Here is a 20,200-nt window from a genome sequence, read left to right as displayed (position 1 = left end):
AGTGACTGACTTCAAAATATCTGTTGAAGTATCTCTCAATAGTGGCTGTCCGTGATTATCCCCAAACCTTTTACCCTTTTATGAATTTTTTACCAGTATGTTTGTTAACATGCAGAGTGATGTGAAATATAGCCCCCACTGGAGATTTGTTCCACCCTCTATATAGGGAATGACGAGAGACTTGTGATTGTGTTGCTGAAAGCAGCTGCATGAGTACAGTTGAGCACAGGAGATGACACTCGATCTGATAAACATTTGCGTCACCAAGGAATTTGTTTAATATGTATATTAGAAAAAGAGCAGATTATTTCCTCAGTGAGTTTAGTTTTTAATAATAATTTCATTTGAAGTAAGGGAAAGATTAAATCAGTCTAAACCCTATACAAAATACTAAAAAGAAGTTAATTGTCAAAGCTAGTGCATCCAAAAAATAAACACTATTGATGATGAATGGATGGAATTTTTTTGGCAGAACAGTTTATGACAAACAGTGTTTCAGGAAAGCCTTCTACAGGAAATCAAGTAAGTGCAGACTTAGACACTTTACATTGAACGCAGAGTAAATGTGTTAAGCACAGCCTTTTTTGCTGTTTCAGATATGGTGTAGATAAGCACATGCCAGTTTTCTTGCTTTGGGTACTGTAAACAAAACCTCAAGCTTTTACTTTAAGGTAAGTTGAGTGATTTCATGATAAAGGAAACTCTGAATAGTGTCTGGTTCTCTGTATATCAGTTCTCTGGGAAATTGATTCAATTTTAATGACTGCCTCACACTTCAGCACCTTGTCTGAACTATCCTAAGTGTCCCCAGGAGATGATTTATGAGCCAGTTTGGAAGCTGGTACTCCATAAGCCAGAAGTATGGAACTGGCTTTCGCTGACCAGAGTTTATCATGGAATACCTTGTAGGAAGGTAATGGAGTACTTCTGTGTTCTGTGCCATTTCAGAAAGTTCAAAATGTTTTCTTCTCCCTACAGTAGAAGCAACATTTCTGTAAAAAGCATAATCACCAGGCTTGGGATAGTTTCTGAAATAAGACAATGGTTTTTCAAAGAGTATAATTTTTAAAGCATTTTTATATTAAATATATATGCACATTAACATGTTAAAACTGATACACTTTTTAAAATTATCAAGTTCAGCGAATATACAGAATGACATTTTTGTTGTACCATCCTGACTTTCAATTATGGTACAAATCCAATTTTATTTTCTTGTCCATGTAGTTACATTTAACTTTATGATACCATACTGTGGTTTATTCTGATTGCAAATGTGAAGCCTGAACAGTGAATACTGGGTAATACTTGGGAGTTTCTTTTTCATGTATACATTCTGCTTGTTGTGTATGCCTGGATGAGAATAAAATCAGGCAGATTGACTACTTCAGTTGCAAGCTTAACATTTTAGAAGACTTTCATTCTACTTTGTTGCAAAGGCTTATAGAAAAATGGAAAGAACAGAGATCTAGGATAGACTGAATTATCAAAAGTAAAACTTTTTTAACATTGTGTATATTTCTTAAAATATAGTGGTTGCAAAATTGAAACAGGTCAGCTGTGTGCAGCAGCTACCTGCCACGATCTCAACTAGTCGAGAAGTGCTGCCTAGCACTGCCGGTGTGAGGCTGGGTGGCCACCACGTGTGTGAGGGCACTCCAGGGTAATGGCATCTGCCTCCCTGGTTATGCTGAGCGCAGCGGCTTGGGTAACCCGGCTTTGATGGCTTCACACGCTGAGAGAAGACGAAGGGACAAGAGAAGGACATTTTGTTTTCAAGCCCTAAGAACTTTTATTCCTCCATGTGTGGTCGGAACAAAATGCTCTCAGCACAATGCAAAATGCCGAAGAACAAAGAACGACAACAGGTTAAGTAGGGGGTGGGCGGACAGGGGTGGAAACCTGGCTCGCCCAATGGGGACAAACAATAGAGGAGTGACACAAATTATAACAACCAATGGTAACATAACAGAGGTGGGTACAGCGTTCCGGGACAAATAGAAAGGCTAAGGTAGGGTGATTGATACAGAACTTTCATGAAGAAGCTGGGGGTGGTTACAAGATTGACACCCCGACAGAGAGTGACAACCCCTGACTGACAGAACCAAATAAGGGGAAAACAGGGAGAGGTGAGAAGATTGACAGGTAACTGTGGATCTGAGTGGCAGGGACTTTCCGGGTAAACAACTTGGAGCAAACCACTATGAGGAGAAAAATAAGGAAGTACAAGGAACAAACCTAACTAACATTAATAAAATCCCTGACTAAATCAACCCAACCTACAACAGCTGTGTGCTTTTTTAACTGGTGTAAAAGTGTTTAAGAAGAAAAAGAAAAATCCATAGGTAATGGGTAGAATAAATGCAAAAACAGAGAAGACAAGGGATTTTGAGTACCTAAGAAATTATAATAAACATCTGCATGTGTCAGCCTAGATATTCTTAATTCTCATGTTATACGTGTTCATTGGATAGGAAAACATGAGCTTCATTTCTTATATGATACTAATTTCTAGTGTTATATGCAGAGTTGAAAAAAATAAAAAATAATTTTTGTTTCTTATTGAATAGAAAAGTAGCATTATCAATTTCTGCATGCTTAAGAAGTCAGGAAGATATTTTGACTTTTCCAAATATCAAGGTGTAACCAGCCTATTTTTTTAAATCTAGCTTCTCTTGTTCTCTATAAAATTATCCCTTTCCGCCCCATTTCAGCGTTTCTTCTGAAACCAATACTCATGTAGTTCAAGACTAAAGTGGACTCCTTCTTTCGACAGAAACTCAATTTAGCATGTTTGCAATCACATCAAACTGAAAACCGACCATAATATCAAGACACTTTCAAAGAATTGCAATGGTAGATTAAAGAGGCAAGATGGGGTCTTAATTGTATTTTGTAACAGGGAGATTTATGAATGAATGAAATGTGTTTGAATTTATGTGCCGAGTCCATAAACCATATTTTCAATCATATAAAATGCACCACATGCCCCTCCTTCACCATTCCCCCCACCTTGATTCTCATTATTATGTGATGGCTTCAATTATTTCCTGCATCCACATGTGAGGATATTCTGGAGCAGCAGATTTATGAAGTTTGTGAGGTGAGGACAGTGTCACACCTTGGCTAGGAGGGGTGAACAAATTAGGAAACATTTCTGCTCATCTACTAATAATGTCAGCTTCACTTCATTCACTGAATAGGAAATGCATAGTTTAGGATATTGGATATGACTGTGGTTCTGAAAGCAATTGGGAGGGAAAATGATAGCTAGTGGGTTTTGTCTAAACCAAGTTTAAGATAAGGGACCAAAGAATTTCATCATAAGTAGTCATAATCCTTCTTACACCACACATATCTCTGATACAGATTTTGATACTTTCAACAAGGATGAAGCTTTCTTTTGACTGGTGAATTATCTGTATACTATAGAAAGTACCAGAGACGTAACAGTAATAAACCAGTGAGTCTTTTTCTCTGTACTACTCCCATCTTGCTTAGTTGTCACGAAAACTTGTGATGAACACATGGTCTCAAGTAACTACTCTGACCCGAAGTCCTTAAGCAGTGAAATTTCCAGAAGTTCAAAGCAGATTGATATTAAGAAAAATATGTGGATGATTTTTTTTTCCTCAGAACGCTTTGTGTCTCATAGGTAACGTGGAGAACCTGTTCAATCTGTATCATAATCCCCAAACCCCACTTCCCACTAACAACTGTCAGAGCTTCTGTACTAACCTCACCTTAAAAGGGTGATGAATCACAGAACATGAGTACCTGATAGAAACCACACTGCTGTCCTTTCTTAAGAAAAATAGTACATAACCCTAAGAACCAGACCATAGGGAAGACAGATTACACAGGTTTCTCTTAGCCTGAAGTCTAGGCATTGTAAATGACTGTCTGTGATGATGAAATATGAGATTTGCTGGTCAGCAAATTGGGCATATGCATACATCCATGTCTGCATGTGTGTGCATGTGTTTCCATGTGTCTATTTGGATTTAATGAAGTAATTTTGTTGGATTTTGCCTAATGCAGGGAGTGTCCCAACTCACCTTGGTGCTTCTGTGAGTGACTTTTAACATGTTGCACACCATTTGTTACTATTCCTTGCATGCTTTTACTATAAATGAAACTGGAATTCTGGTGTTTTTTCCCATGTCACTTAGGACAATAAGAAGGACAGGGTTTTCTTTTGAGCTACTTGGAACTGATATTACTGCATTATGTCTTCCTGGAGAGAGACAAGCTTTTTCTAAAATTATCAAAGCAAGTTTCTGCTCCACTGTAAACTGGATTAAGGAATAAACTATCCTTTTTTATTATCATCACATTTCTTATATTGCTTCTGTTAATCCACAGTAAATTGCTATTATATAGTGATTACACCAGTGTATGGACACATAAAATGTTTAGATTTCATGTTTATAATGTAATGTTATTAAAGTGTCTTAGCAAGTATGCAAGCTCCATGAGTTACAGCCATTGGAATCTTAGTAGAAAATCAGTATTTGATAATAATAAAAAAAACCCCAAAAAAACAGTGGGTGATAAAGAAGAGATTAAACCAGTGTTTTTCCAACCCTGAATAATGATCTATTTCTATTTTAAAAGTCCTTATGTATTTTCACGTGTATTACTGTAGAACATATCAGGCCTCTGTGCTAACAGGAGGATATATCAGCCATAAAGTCTCTTGTTAAAGTTGTATTTGGAGAGGCAGTCAAAGACCAATGTACTCTATAGTAAGCTTAATAGACTTTACTAACTTTGTGTTTTATTTAATGGATTTAATTATTCTTAAAACAGATATCACAAAGCTTTGTCCTTTCTATATTAAACATTGATAACAAGATCAGAATCTGTTCAGTTTAGTGATAAATAGAGCCATGAAGACATTCAGAATTTATGACTAAGCATAAGACAATTCAAGTCACACAGGAATTCAGCCTTTATACATTCAGCCTTTATATATCTGGTCTTCATATTCTCTTTGCTATCAGTAGGGTTACAGTGCTTAATTCTGATTTATTCAGTTATTTTAACCTATATTCACTTCTGCCTCAACTGCTTTAGGTGTCCAACTCTATCCAGTCTGTGTCATTCAAAAAACCAGCTTGGGTAGCTGAGTTTAGGTTGATTTCATAGTGTTAATACAGTATCTGGCACAGGAATGTGCTTGTTTTCAACAACGTGTGTGTTCTTGTATCGCATAAAAATGGGAAATTGAGTGTGTGGTGATGTTTCTGAGCAATAAAAGGTACATGTTATATTGCAGTAACTTGTGCTATTATATTCAAATCAGATCTGTTTTTTCCTAAAGCTAAGAAAAAAGAAGATTCTGAGCTAAAAACATAGGTGATATATTATATTGATTTATTTAATAGCACTTGATACCACTCAAGTCAACAGATTTTTTTTTTTTATTTCAAAGTGAGTAGAATCTCATTTCTGAGAAATAATCATAAAATTTATTTTCAGGGTTAAGTCAAAGTTCTTCCAGTATCTGTAGACTTCTCTCATCATTAACAAAATTTCACATTTACGTCATGATCTGTTCTATGGTGTATGGAGTACAATGCTAACTTTCCAGATGCATAGGCTGAGATAATGCATAATGGCAATTTTTGATCTATGCATTTTGATCTATTCATTCATTGTGACAAATCTGATTTTACAATAATTATTTATGAATCTCAGAGTTATTTAAACAAAGAATCTTATTTTTCCCAAGACCCTCTGCAAAGCATCCTAATTTAGTGAAAGCAGAGAAGTCAAAGGAATTGTAATGGTTTTGTACATAAAGACATCCAGGTAAAGAATACAAGCTAAAAATCACATTGGAAGTCTAGACTACTATCCATTATGCTGTAGTTGTTATGAAAAGAAATGCTAGACAGTTGGATATTTTTAACGGTATACTAAAGCTGAATCACACGTCCATATTTTGCTCCTAGGAAGACTGTAAGCAGAAAGCTGATCTCTTCTTATTTCTTAATACATGAGACTTGTTACATGGCATTAAAAATATACTATGGGCCTGTCTTTCAATAGCAGAACCCTTGAAATGGGCCTTGGTCAGAGCTAAAGTGTGTAGATGTCACAGAAGATAATTAGCAGAGCCTGCTTCTGATCCTGAGGCAGTTTGTACTGCAGGGGTCTCTACAAGGTGAGTTCTGGTTTGGTGTGTTCACAAATACTCACTGCCTGCAGAGCTGAGAATCAGAGATTATTTTCATGCTTCTGTGCTACCAGCATTTACTAACTAGGCAGGTTAGTGGTGTGAGGTTTGATCTTGTGAGAGTGGCTCTCAAAATAGAAAACCTGAGAAAACTGAAATTGTTCTGCCTGGAAAAGGGAAGGCTTTGGGGTGACCTAATTGAGGCCTTCCAGTACCTGAAGGGAGCCCACAAGAAAGATGGAGACTATTTACAAGGGCCTGGACAAGGGGAAATGGCTTCAAAGATTGAAAGAATTGAAAAATTGAAAGAAAGTAGGTTTAGATTAGAGATTAGGAAAAAAAAATAATGTGAGGGTGATAAGGCACTGGTGCAGGTGAAACATAAACTTTAAGGGATTTAGAGATTTTAGAAGAGCTAAGATTTTAGTTAGAGATAAGCCTTACTAGATTTAATTAAAATAAATGAGTAGGCCTTGATGAAGTTAAGAGTTAGTAGTTAACTAATAATTGATTGCTTGTCAACACAATGTTTAGTTAGCTGGGTTTATAATGAAGAATATAGAAACTGACAAATAGCTTTTAGGAACATAAGACAATTGTGGGCCTCCTCTGTTCTGAAACCAATTGAAGACAGGGAATGGGAGTTCTACCAAGAGCTCATTTGTCATATTTGCATTGAAAAGGTAGAAAGGTCAGAATGAGGAAGACTTCATTTACTTCTTCATTTTGGGACCCCTCCCCATGAAAGGGACAAACTACGCATGCTTAATAGCTTTTGAAATGATTAGCATACAAAATGAGGAATGGGATGTACCAAAATTATGAATATGTATTTGTATTTGGGATATTCAATACTTGCATAGATAAAAGGACTCTGTAATCATTTGAAGGGTGCGGTGTGTATTTGGGAGCTATCCCGCACGCTGCCCGGTGTCGCAATAAACATACACTTTCTAACTTCAAACTGTTAGAGAGCTTTTGTCCACCACAGTTGGATATTGGTCAATATCCAACTAGATCAATATTCATATTTCTTCAATAAATCACAGGTTGCCCACAGAAGTTTATAGATGCCCTATCCCTGGAAGTGTTCAAGGCCAGATTGAATAAAACTCTGAGCAACCTGGTCTAGTTGAAAGTGTCCCTGCCTATGGCACAGGGATTGGAACTAGATGATCTTTAAGCCCTTTACAACCCAGGCTATTCTATTATTCCATAAAATGTGATAAAAGCATGTGTCATCTGTATATGGCTTACATGATTAAATTAAATGTGGATCAGAGACAAATATGTTTTGCCCACTAATAGGAACATTTATATCACCTTTAAAATCTGGATTAGAAGTAAAATTTGACTCAACTGTGAAACACTCAGAGGTTTTACATTCTAAACCTAGACAGTGGTTCTCTTTGCCTTGGCTCTAGAGTCTGCCAGTATCACTGTGGTCTCTCTGGTGAAATGAGATAGTATTTAATGCAGACACCAGTGTCCTGGTTTAAAGGTATCTGCCAAGGAAGGCAGAAATCTCTCTTGGAATGAAAAATGTGACCCCCTTCCCTCCAAATTATTACGACTTTGAAATTATGGGTCTTTCAGAAAAAGATATAAGAAAAGGAATAACAGTTCTTCACTTTTATGTATGTGTATGTGTGTTTATGTATAACAAGGCAAAGAAACAACAAGAACAACAGTGACAACAAACAAAAAACAAGGAAATCAGCAGCAGCCTTCTTTTGGACGTTGAGCGCTTTGCCCTTTGGTGTAGTTACTGTCACGGCCGGCAGGGGCGCTGGTGGCTCCTGGCCGGGCAGGGCAGGTGCGATGATTCCTCCGCGGCTCCAGGGGGCGCTGTGGCGCGAGCTCAGCCATCCCTCCATCTGGTAATGTCGGGTGGGCTGGCGGGAGAGAGAGAAAAGGGCATTCCTTTACAAACTCATGTCAGGAAGCTGATCTTGGTGCCCCTCCAGATGGTGAAATGGGCTGTAGCAGGAACCTCAGAACAGTGGCTGGAATGGCAGAGGTGGTGACAAACAAAATGTAGCAGAAACTCTACAGCCATAGCAGGAGCCACAGGGATGTCCTGGTGGGCACAGGATGTTGGGTTATAATATAGTGAAAAACCCAAAGCAGCAGCAGAAAAAAACAGCAGGGCTGTGCAGTAGCAGCTGGGCTCCCACAGACAGTCGGGAGATGCTCCCTTGGAGCAGGGGGAAGGGATCAGGGTCCCAGATTTTCCCCTGAGGCACCCGAGTAGGTGGTGAGGATCCTTTCCAGTGAGATCTGGTGTTGGAAGCAGCGAAGGACAGAATTCCATGGAGGCAGCAAATTCTTCCCGCAGTAGCAGCAGCTCAACCATTCTCCTCCGGTCCCAAGACCAAGAGAGAGAGAGGGCCGAGCCCAGCCCCTCACCCCCCAGCCAAAATCTTACTGCACTTCCCAAGACAAAGCACCGCAGCTAGGAGGGTAGCCAACTGCACCCTCCCCCCTTCTCCTCCTCTCAGCCACATCCTCTGTCTCTGAAGTATTGGTTGTTCCTATCTTTTAGGCAACAAATGGGAGAAAATTCCCTGAGAGAAACAAAAGGAAAAAAAAAAAGAAAAATCCTAACCTCCAACAACCACTTAGGCAATGGATTGGTTCCTAGTGGTAGAGGAGTTAGTACTTGACACTGCTATTCTCCTTGTAATGGCAGCACCATAAATTAGAAGAGTGGATTTCATAGTAGAGTGGAGTTCTCTCCCTTCTCTCTGTTCTTGCTCTAAGAAATTATGAGCTTCCATTGCTCAGATGCTTTGGGAAATATGCCTCACATTCACATTATTAGAATCATTAAGATTGGAAAAGATCTGCAAAGTCATTGAATCCAATCTCTGACCAAACAACACTTTGTCAACTAAACCAAGTGATAAAGTGGAGGAGATATTTGCCAAATTCTGAGTTCACCTCTCATTCGTGCAATGGCAAGGGCTGCTGAGAGCAAAGCCACTGAATGGTAGCAAAAGCCTTGAAAGCACAAGCACAGGACAGTATCAGAGACCCCAAGGGTGCAAACGCAAAACAAAAATGACAAATTACTGGTAAATTAAAGTTCAAGATGTACCAAAGTGTCCCTAGGGAGCAACAAAGAAAATAACAAATATATAAAACAGTGCATTTTTTGATGGAAGCACAGAGAAATGGTAAGATATGAATAGTAATTCTGTCCTCTTCAAATATGGGAAGAAAGGAAGAAGGGACAATTGTTCCTGCACTGCCACTTGGTTAACGGTAATACATGTTATTGCTATTTATGCTTGACAGTATTGATGCCAAATAGACAAAAATCAATCTAGCATCAGTATCAAGCTCTTCTTCCCCTTTACTGGGAAAAGAACACTGCTTTCTGATTTTTTCTTCCCCTTGCACTCCTTCTGCAGACTGAAGCATTACATGTAAAGGGTTATCTTTATGAACATGTTTAAATAAATTATAAAGACAACAAACACTACGTATGTGTTCTGTGCTGTGGCCTTCCCACACAGGGTGACTGATGCCACATCACTGGAAAGCAAACTTGGATGTGGTGCTGTCTAAACAACAGGTTAAGAATCAGGGAAGAGCAATGGTCACTGGTTCAGCTCATCTTGCATGTCATGTTTCACGTAGAAAAGGTAGGGCTGGGTGATTGTGCACTGGTTTTATTGGGATTGTTGAAATGATTTGCTTGCTCTAAGAAGGAGTAAGTAAATTTCACAGAGTGGTTGATTTTTGTCAGGATAGCTGGAGATTGTCTAGCCCAACTCTGCTCTTCAAACATGGTTATCTAGAGCAGGTTGCTAAGGACATATCTGGTTTTGAGCGTCTCCAAGGATAACTCACTGCACTAAAGCTTAGGACTTATGTGTATTTGATTTATGGCAGGTAATTATAATAAGAGTTTAGGAGTTAGAACTTCATATCTCCTAAATCTAAGCCCTAAATTATAGGCTTGATTGAAATTGGCAAATGATAATTTAGCTTCTCTATTGAAGCTGAGGTCCTCAGAAAGGATAAATCAAGAAAGAAGACCCATGATAAGTAGGCCTCTGCTTCCTGTGTCTGTAATTCCATGTGCCTCAGCAGCCTTGGGCCAAAGATAGAACATAATCCTGCCAAATAGGAAACAAAATCTATTTCAGGTCTGTGATACTGTGCTCTCCCTTATTGTGCTTGTTGTCTAATTTTGTTAATGGATTGTTCTTGCTGCTTATTGAAAGAAATGGTATAGATAATGTCCTTAGCTTAGTCTTCTCTGGATCTTCCTACAATGACAGGACTGCTGAAAGGTCAAAATGAATTATTGCAGTGAAAGGAAAATACAGGTAGTAGCTTTTTCCTTCTTCTGTTTGTCTCATATAAAGGTCTGAGGTGACAATAATGTGTTTGGCCACCTTATAAAATAAACTAACCACTTCTCCATTCCCTAAAGGTCTCTTTATGCATCCGAATCTTGAACAGACATTGATTACTGGTTCCAGCTGGTATCACTGGATTAAAAGTGCTGCCAAAGGGCACCATCAGGAAGGATAGATGGATAAAAACCCAAGAAAACAAAAGGAAACACTGAAGGTAAGAAAAGTTCACAACGCACTTTAGGTACCTGAATGTCCTTATGCATGTTGTATGTAATTTAAATGCTTTAACATGGTTTACCATTGAAGAGGATACCCTTTTCTGGTTTTGGACTTCAGGACACCTCCTAAATCTGTCATTTTCATATATGCAGGAGTATTTTTCTTCCTTTAAGTTATTTCTACTTGCTAGTAATGGCAGAAATTAGTTGAATGTATCATTTCTCCCCATTCTTATCTGTCATTGGTTTTGAAATTAGTTACTAATTGTTTAATGAGTTCTAGTTAAACTGGTGTGTGTGACTGGTAGTGATTATTCTTAAATAATGCCTAACTTGGATATTTGGTAGGTACAAGTAACTAGACAAAAAAAGCTAAGAATATTTATATTCCTGCAATCTAATGTATGTAATGGACTTTGAATTTATTAATGACTAAAACGCTTAGCATCCAGTTAATTCCTAATGTTGTGAGGAGTGTGTGCTGACGACAGTTTAGGAGAGACTGTGTGGATAAGCACATACATTGTGTGTATTAAAGCACCCAATTGCCAGAACTGTAGCTCTTGGATGGCTTTCCTAGTGTTCTGTTGTCTGACCAGCAAGAAAGTGGTGTTTCCCTGCTTGCTTGATTTTCTTTTTTTTTTAAATAATAATTACCAATACAATGTAGCTCCTAATTTGAAATTCATCAAAATTTTCTGGTTTCAATACAGAAAGTTCCATATGACACAATAAATTATCATGCAAATTGAAATGAAATCCTAAGTTAAATACTGCATATGTCACAAATATCTTATACACACATATATATATCTTATATTCAGTTTTGGCTAAGGTGCTTAAGGTTAAGTATTTGAATCAATTCAAGTACTATCAATTCAAAGCTCTAGAAATGTGCAAGCACTTATAATTATATAAAGGAATAACATGAAATCTATAGATGCATAATTAAATAATTGAATTAATATGTCACCACAAAATCTGGATTTAATTTTCAAATTTAAGCCTCAGTAGATTTCCTTCAGCTTCTAAAACTTATTCTGAATGTGAAAAGTGGTTTAGCTTTCATGGAAACCAGTGCCTTAGGAATACATGGGTCTGTCTTCAGAAAATACTTCCTAATACCAAAGTACTTCCTACATACTAATATGTGGGCAGTTTCTAAAGCTTATGTCTGATTTCTACTACTCAAATTCAAGTAAAAAAAATCCTTAATGTATTTCTGTCACATTTATGGCAGCCATTAATAAATCATCCAGAAATAGAGTTATAATGAGGCATTGCTTGCTTTATATATCCTGACTTGATACAAGTGATAGTAATACAGGTGGAAATCTAAACCACAGAAGCCCTTAATGCTTGAAGAAAACAAACATTTGTTAAAAAAAAAATAATAAAATACACACCTTCACATCATTTATAGCAAAATAATGGGTTTCAGTAAATAGAACCATTTTATACTATTATTTGCATAATAATGCATGTCAGAACATGCATTTTTATTTGTGTGAGTGAAAAAAATAGAGACCCCACTTAGATTCAAGAGAAACAAAAAATCCTGGTTTTTGTTTTCCCCTCTTAGAACAATGCTGCCATTGCAATATTGTTATTTTTTCCAATGTCCTTTTAAAAATAAAATACAAATCAAATCTTTCCACTTTTTGAAAACTTCCTGGTTAACTAATCAGCTACAGAAGACTCTCTATTATTTTGGTTTTCTACCTAAACAGGTAGCAGTTCTCATATTGTGGCTCTTTCCAATCTCTGAGCAAGCACACTAAACTTCACAAAAAGTAGCTTTCTGCTATACTTATGGCCTTAGATAGTAGCTGAAAATTGCTCTCTTAGCTTGTATGCAAGCAAGCACTTAAATATGCCACATTGTACCTGATCAAGAAATAGAATTTTTTTTGTGAATATGTTTATATCCTATGATTCTGTTAACCTGTTCAGTAGATTCCAAGAACTGTATCATTTGAAGAAATCTATTGAGGGTATACTCTGAGTTCAGAGTCTCTTCTAAGACAAATGGAGGCTTGGTGACTTACAGCAATTGCTGTAACATAAGATAGGATCCTTTCATTTTGTGTGAAAATATCCACGTTAAGCTTACTCATACAAAAAAGAATTTTCAGCATATGTACTTCAGCTATGAGTTTTTAGACTGGTGTTATTTGCAAGTCTTCTGTATGTGATCTTTAGTGGTCAACTAGAAGGTTCTCTTAAAAGATTATTTCAAAGTGTAAATAAAATTACCAGGAAAAACCCCCAAGCCCTAATCAAGTCTGAACTGAAGAAGCACAGTAATGTAGATTTTTCTAAAACTAAGAAAATCAAGAAAAGACTAAGAGGTAATATCTAGGGTTCTGGGTTTCATAGATGTTGAGAGGTTTTTCTTACTCTTATAATGCACTGCTGAGCATCTGCTCAATGCACACAGACTGAGGTTGGTGCATGTTCACCAATGCTGGTGCTTACACTGCAATGTCACTTTTGGTATTGGTGATTGAGCAGGATTTATTATTATGGTGGTACAACAAGCTCAGGAAAAAAATACTTCACATCCCAGTTTACAGATCAAGTAAAACCAGTACCTATCCACTTCACAAAGGAGGCAGGAGTTTTTAATGAACTTGTTATTTCAACTCTTATTTTTTGTTAGATGTTTTTATTCCTTCTTATTTAATAACTTGGATGTCTGAACTTCAGGTGCAACAAATAATCCTTTAATATTTGAGCGGTAATACTCCTCTGGCACAGGAAGTAGACTAAGAGACAGTGATAACTAAAAAAAAAAATCCATGTTTTTAAAATAACTTCCTAATTTTGCCTTCAGAATCAAAAAGACAATAATTTGGAATAAGAGGCAAAATTACTATAAAAATTAAGAGAGATACCTCTTATATACCAATCAAGAATTGGCTTAATTAAGCTATGAGATCAAATACTGATAAAAAATTTAGTTCAATTCAGTCACATGCCAATAAATTCTGCATCTTTTTAGCATCATGGTATAGATTTCTGATGGACACTTAAAGTTTAAGAGTGTTTTTGAATTTTTATCACTTTATGAATTGAAGAAAGGCATTGAACCAAACAAAAGATCTTGTTTTGATGAAAACTCCTTGATAACTCCAGGAAGAAGAAAGGCTGAAACCATACAATTGCATGACCACTACCGCACCATTCACATGGCCACTCATTAATGAGCCAAGTAAATTTTTAAACTTAAGCATTAAAACAGCATTGTCCTCCAATACTTTGGATAATTAATTTTGTGACAATTACATACAGGAATCAAGGGGGTTAAAATTTTTGATCACAGGATTTTGATTAATGTTCATTTTAATAGTTATCAAGCATTATTCTTCTTTAAAAACCAGAGAGTTTATGGACAGAGCTAAAGAAAACAAAGAAAAGAACAACAATCCTTCATCACTTCTGTCATATTGTGACTGAATATCTTTTGTGTGAAGGCTCTCATTGCAAGTACAAATTACTTGGGGTTGAAATCTGACATTCAAGGCTGGTGGTCGAAATGAATCCTTAAGTATTCATAAGTAATAAGACCTTTGCTATCACCAAAGAAGTTGCAAGTGTTCAAACACATATTTCCCTGGGCTGCTGAAAAACACAAGCCTCTGAGCAGTTAAATGTTCTTAAGTCAGTGTCTTTGTCTTTCTGACAACGTTAATAAATTAGTGTTGGCGTTGGTACTGTAGGACATAATCATCTTTGGCGTGATGACTGGTTGTGCTAGACTGTGCCATATGTCAAGAATTGCAAGAGCATCAAAATTCTGTCACCCCACCCAAGTACAATCACGCTCTTTCATTTGAGGAAAGAATACAGCTTAATCCTAGAGTTTAACTAGACTTCCCTTGTCTCACAGAAAGATGCGTATGAAACGCCATCTCACACGTTTTGTCTACCAGGGCTTCTTAATTTTCTTAGTTTAGAATGTTGCTGGTACCTTTTTGTTATTGTTGCTTTATACATGCATATGTACATTTATATGTGTAAAACAATCCAAACATTTTGGCCAATCAGACACACATAATCTGGAGGTTTCTCACCAGATATTTCTTGGATTTCCAGCACTAATATTTTCAACCCAATTACAACACTTACCACAATTATTTGGATGATGTTTTCATGACAAAAGAACACAAGATGAAAGAGTACTGTATAAAAACACATGTAAATTTAACTCGAAAAGTAATAGCCCTTCTTAGAAATGGTTGTTCCCAGACCTCCCTTTGCCTCCCACCGACTAAGATTAGTTTTAATTTTTTTTCTTGGTCAGAGTTTTAACAGCAATTCTTGAATCAGACAAGCATATCCACACCTCTCTTTCCATCTGCCTGTGAGCAGCGTGTAGGATGTGCCGTGCTGGTGGTTATTGATGGCAGTGGAGGTGGGTGCTGGTCTCCACTGTTGCATTCCCTGAATCTCCAACACATTAGACATGAGACAGCTTAGTCTGCCCATGTCTTTTCTCCACGTTTAGAAGGAAGGTGTTTGACCTCTGTATCATTGAGATTAGGAAAACTAAGTTTGTACATTGCACTGTTAAGATTTCAGTCAGTTCTGGAGATATTTAAATTCTGCCTGCCATCATATCTCAGCAAGTAAAAGTATCAACAGATCATCAGCTAAAATATACTCTGCCTATTCACAAAAGGAAAATGCACAGGGGGAATATGGCATTTGGGAATAAGGCACAGACAGAAGCAGCACAGTAATTTATTGGTCTGCTTTTGTCTCAGGCAAGAAATAATTAGTCTCGCTTAATATGGTTCATTTAACATTATCAGTCAAATCACCTCAGCATTTTGAAGACCATGATCTGTGGTATCCTGAAAAAAGGAAAAAATATTTTTTCTATTTATATATTCTAAATATCAACCCAATTCAATTCTGTCATTTTAGCAAGATGTCCTACTTATATTTTCTTTCTGAAATGAGGCTAGAGCAAGGGACCTCCTCATTTTAGGGCAGCAATGAAGATAACAAGCCAAGAATGGAGTACAATTTGGAAGTAGCAATTTCAGGCTTCTGTCTTTGGGGACATAATTGATAAGGGAAATAAATTTAGATAGCTACCAGTAACCATGCTATGCAGTCACAGTCTTTCACATATGTTGTCTTATACACTGAGGTTTTCTAAACAGTTATTGCATAAAGAATCACACAAAATTCTCAAGTCTTAATTTGAAATAGTTTGTGCTATGTAGGGACACCATGAAGTTTATAAACAAAAGATTTGACCCAAATATATGAACTTTCACTTCAATATTCACGAGACAAATAAAATATGGTCTCTGAAGAGACCATTTTTCCCTTTTTGTTTATCTAAATGTGATGTCTATTTTACACAGAAAGGATAATTACTGCGCATTCCTTTTCTTTTTCTTCCAAGTGGAGAAATTGGAATTACTTTCACATTGAAGAGGCAAAACTCTTCTTGTCACTATGCTTCAAATTATTTTAATTGCTTTTGTTATTTGTTAGTTATTTCAATCAAAACATCCAAACTTCACTTCTCTAAACTGTTAAAGAACTTTGCAGTCATGTAACTTCAGTTAGTAACGTAAGTATAAATAAATATATTCATCCATATTTGCATAAAATAGGTCTAAAGGTCTTTTTTTTTATTTACTGTAATTACTTACTAGTTTAAACAGAATTTAAGTTGTCCTGATTTATTATATTTTTATGGTAAGAACTGCTTTGATAATACCAAACACATTATTTATAAGCTTAGTGAATCTGAATGTGAAAGCATTCAGTTCTTCACAAGGCACAGTCATTATTGCTAATCAAAATTGGTACTGGAAATATTTCAAAATGCACAAAAATACTTCCCTGACATTTTAAGCCTATCAAAGCAACACCGTAGCTTCAGAATTTTTAGATAAAACTTCCTTCCTGTGATTTTTATTTAGGAATTTTCTATTGTAGGATTGTATCAAATTGCTTCCAACAAAAAAAAAAAAAAGAAAATGTAGCATCAACTATTTCCCCCTAATGTGAAATAAAATGTGCAGCTTTTGAGAAAAAAAGAATAATGCTAGCATTAATAGTTCCCTCATTCTTGAATATTTCTCATTAGTTCTTTTGTGCTCAGTTTTATATAGTAGATTCATAGAATCAAAGAATAATTTAGGTTGGAAAGACCCTTAAAATCATTAATTCCAACCATTAACCCAGCACAGCCACATCGACCATTAAATCATGTTAAGTGCAGCATCTACAGATTTTGTAAATCCCTCCAGGAATGGTGACTTGCAATGTAACGGGGGATGGATCGGAGACAGAGACGACACACACCCCCAGCTTCTTGTGACAAACAGCCTCCAGTTTATTCCCACAGCTCCTTTTGTAGGAGCTCCAATTACAGATGTGATTCTTTGAGGTCTTAGCCCTGTCCAGCTCTCTGGCCAATGATACATCTGCATTTAGGGCTGATTGACATTGGCTGAGGGTCCCTGTGTAGATTGGAATCTAACCTATCCTTGTCCACCCAGAGACTCCAATGCTACAGTGACTCCATCACTTCCCTGGATAGTTCCAGTGCTCGATAACTCTTCTGGTGAATAAATGTTTTCTAATATCCCATTTAAACCTCCGCTGGGGCAAGCTGAGGCCATTTTTTCTCAGGTTGCTACTTGTAACTTGTGAGAGGAGACTGAACCCCACTTGGCTACACGCTTCTTTCAGGGAGTTGTAAGAGAGCACTAAGGTCCCTCCTGAGTCTCTTTTTCTCCAGACTAAACACCCCCATCTCCCTTGGCTGCTCCTCATCAGACTTGTGCTCCAGACCCTTCCCCAGCTCCACTGTCCTTCTGTGGATGGGTTCCAGCACATCAATGTCTTTCTATCCCAAAACTTATGACAGGATTTGAGGTGCAACCTCACCATTGCCCAGTACAGAGGGATGGTTACTGTCCAGTCTGGCAAGCCACAATGCACGTAGCCTTCTTGGCCACCAGGGCTCATGTTCAGCTGTTGATGACCATCACCCAAGATCTTTTTCCCCAGGGCAGCTTTGCAGCCATTCTCTCCCCAGCCTGTAGCACTGCCTGAGGTTGTTGGGCTGTTGTTGTCCTGACTCAAGCACAGGAGCCAGCACTTGGCCTTGTTGAACCTCAGGCCACTGTCCTGAGACTATTGATACAGCCTGTCTTGATCCCTCTGCACAGCCTTCCTACCCTCCAGCAGATTAACACTCCTGCCCAGCTAGGTGTCATCTGCAAACTGACTGAGGGTGCTCTTGATCTCCTCCTCCAAATCACTGATAAAGAGGTGAAACAGGGTTTTCCCCATCACTGAGCCCTGGGGACACCACTTGTGACCAGCAGCCAACTGGATTTATTTCCCTTCACCACCACTCTGAACCTGGCCATCCAGACAGTTTTTAACTCAGTGAAGAAAACACCTGTCCAAGGCATGAGCAGCCAGTTTCTCCAGGAGAATGCTGTGGGAAACAGTATCAAAGTCTTTATTACAGTCCAGGTAAGACAATACCCTCATCCTTCCTTCATTTACTAAGCAGGTCACCTTCTCATAGAAGGCCATTGGATTGGTCAGGCAGGACCTGCCTTTCACAAACAGTGCTGGCTGGGTCTGATCTGCTGGCTGTCCTGCACATGCTGTGTGATTGCACTCAAGATGGTCTGCTCCATGCACTGAGCATGGTCTTCCCCAGCACTGAGGTCGGGCAGGCTGACACTCTCTAGTTCCCCATAACTTCTTTCCAGCTCTTCGAGATGGGCTTGCCATTTACTCCCTCCAGTCTTCTGAGACCTCCCCAGTTAGCAAGGACTGCTGGTAGATGACTGAAGGTGGCTCATTGAGCTCTTCTGCCAGCTCCCACAGAACCCTTGGTTGGATTCAACCAGCCCCTGAGGTTTGTGAGTCTCTAAATGGTGTAGCAGGTCACTGACCTTTTCTGCTTGGATACAGGGCTTCATTCTGTTCCCCATACCTGTCTTACAACTTCTGGGACAGGGCACTAAGGGGATAGCCAGTTTTACTATTAAAGTCTGAGATAAATATGATGTTAAGAATCTCAGCACTCCTCCCATCCTTTTTCATGATGTTTCCCCTGTGTCCAATAAAAGATGGAGATTGTCCTTAACCCTCCCTTTGTCATTGATGCATTTTTTATTGTATTTTATAGCAGTAGCCAAATTAAGTTCTACTTCAGCTTTGGCTCTTTGGATAGTGCTATTCCCTGCATACTCTCCTGATTTTGTTGCAGGACGCCTGAGTTGTCTAATCCTTATTCCAGAGGTCTTGACATTTTTTTCTGTTGAGTTCTAGCTGAAGCTCTCTGTGCATCTGGCTCACCTTTTGGCACATGAGAATTGCCATTTCCTGAGCCTATAAGATTTCCTTCCTGAAAATAATACTCTTAATTTCATAATAATTATGAGGTGGTGGCAGGAGTAGGAAGAATTTAAGAGAGAGATACCTCTTATGTACCAATCAAGGTATCTGGATTTGTGATATGGCTTTATCAATACCCAAATAATTATCACTTATTTGCCTGAAAGGGTATTTCAGGTGGACTTCATCTGCAAACCTGTGCATTTGTGAATTTTGCTTTTTTGAAGAGAAGCAGCATGTAACTTACATTGAACAACAAAATGAGCCTTAATTGATTTAGCCTCTCCAGAAAACAGATGTTTGTCAGTCAGCAGGCATGAATTAAGCAATAATCTCCCTTGGTCATACTGCTTTTTGATACAGACAGTTAAGTCTAAAGGCAAGCATTATAAAGTTCAATATATTAGGAGGAAGTTGATATATCCCTTAAAAAAACATAAGATGAATGAACTTCATCATCAACTTTTTGTCACTCCTGACCCTAAATGGCTTTGTCAAACAGTAAAACTTGATCTGTATTCCCTTGAGGATTGCAAAGATTGACTGGCAATAATATTTTTCCTTTAAGTGCATTCACCAGAAAAGAAGGGTTCTTGGATTAAATGTCTGTACATGAGAAGTGAACCTTCCATGCTGGTGCAGATTTTCAAAATAGGATATGGGCACCAATATTCCACTTGCCAGTTTCTCATTTTAGATGCAAGAAAGCATTAAAAAAAATTGGTGTCTTTCTGGATATTTGAAAATATTTTTTTTTTAATCAAGTTTAAGAGAATAGTCTTAACAGTCATAAGAAGAAATCTGCCCTGAGTATCTCTAAAATGCAATCTTTGGTACAATTTAGATTATTTTAGATATATTTGATTTAAATTCTTAAATAGCATTAAAATTATTTTTATGTATAATTAGACTCTTCAAATATTACATCCTATTTTCCTGAAGAATCAAATATTATTGCTTCTTTATGATGCAACTCTGAAAATGCATTTATTCCTCAGCTTTGTTCCAGTGCTTCAGATTATGATGTGAAG

Source organism: Vidua macroura, chromosome 2, assembly GCF_024509145.1.
Source record: "Vidua macroura isolate BioBank_ID:100142 chromosome 2, ASM2450914v1, whole genome shotgun sequence".
Taxonomy (NCBI): Eukaryota; Metazoa; Chordata; class Aves; order Passeriformes; family Viduidae; genus Vidua; species Vidua macroura.
Note: the sequence above shows the minus strand (reverse complement) of the source record.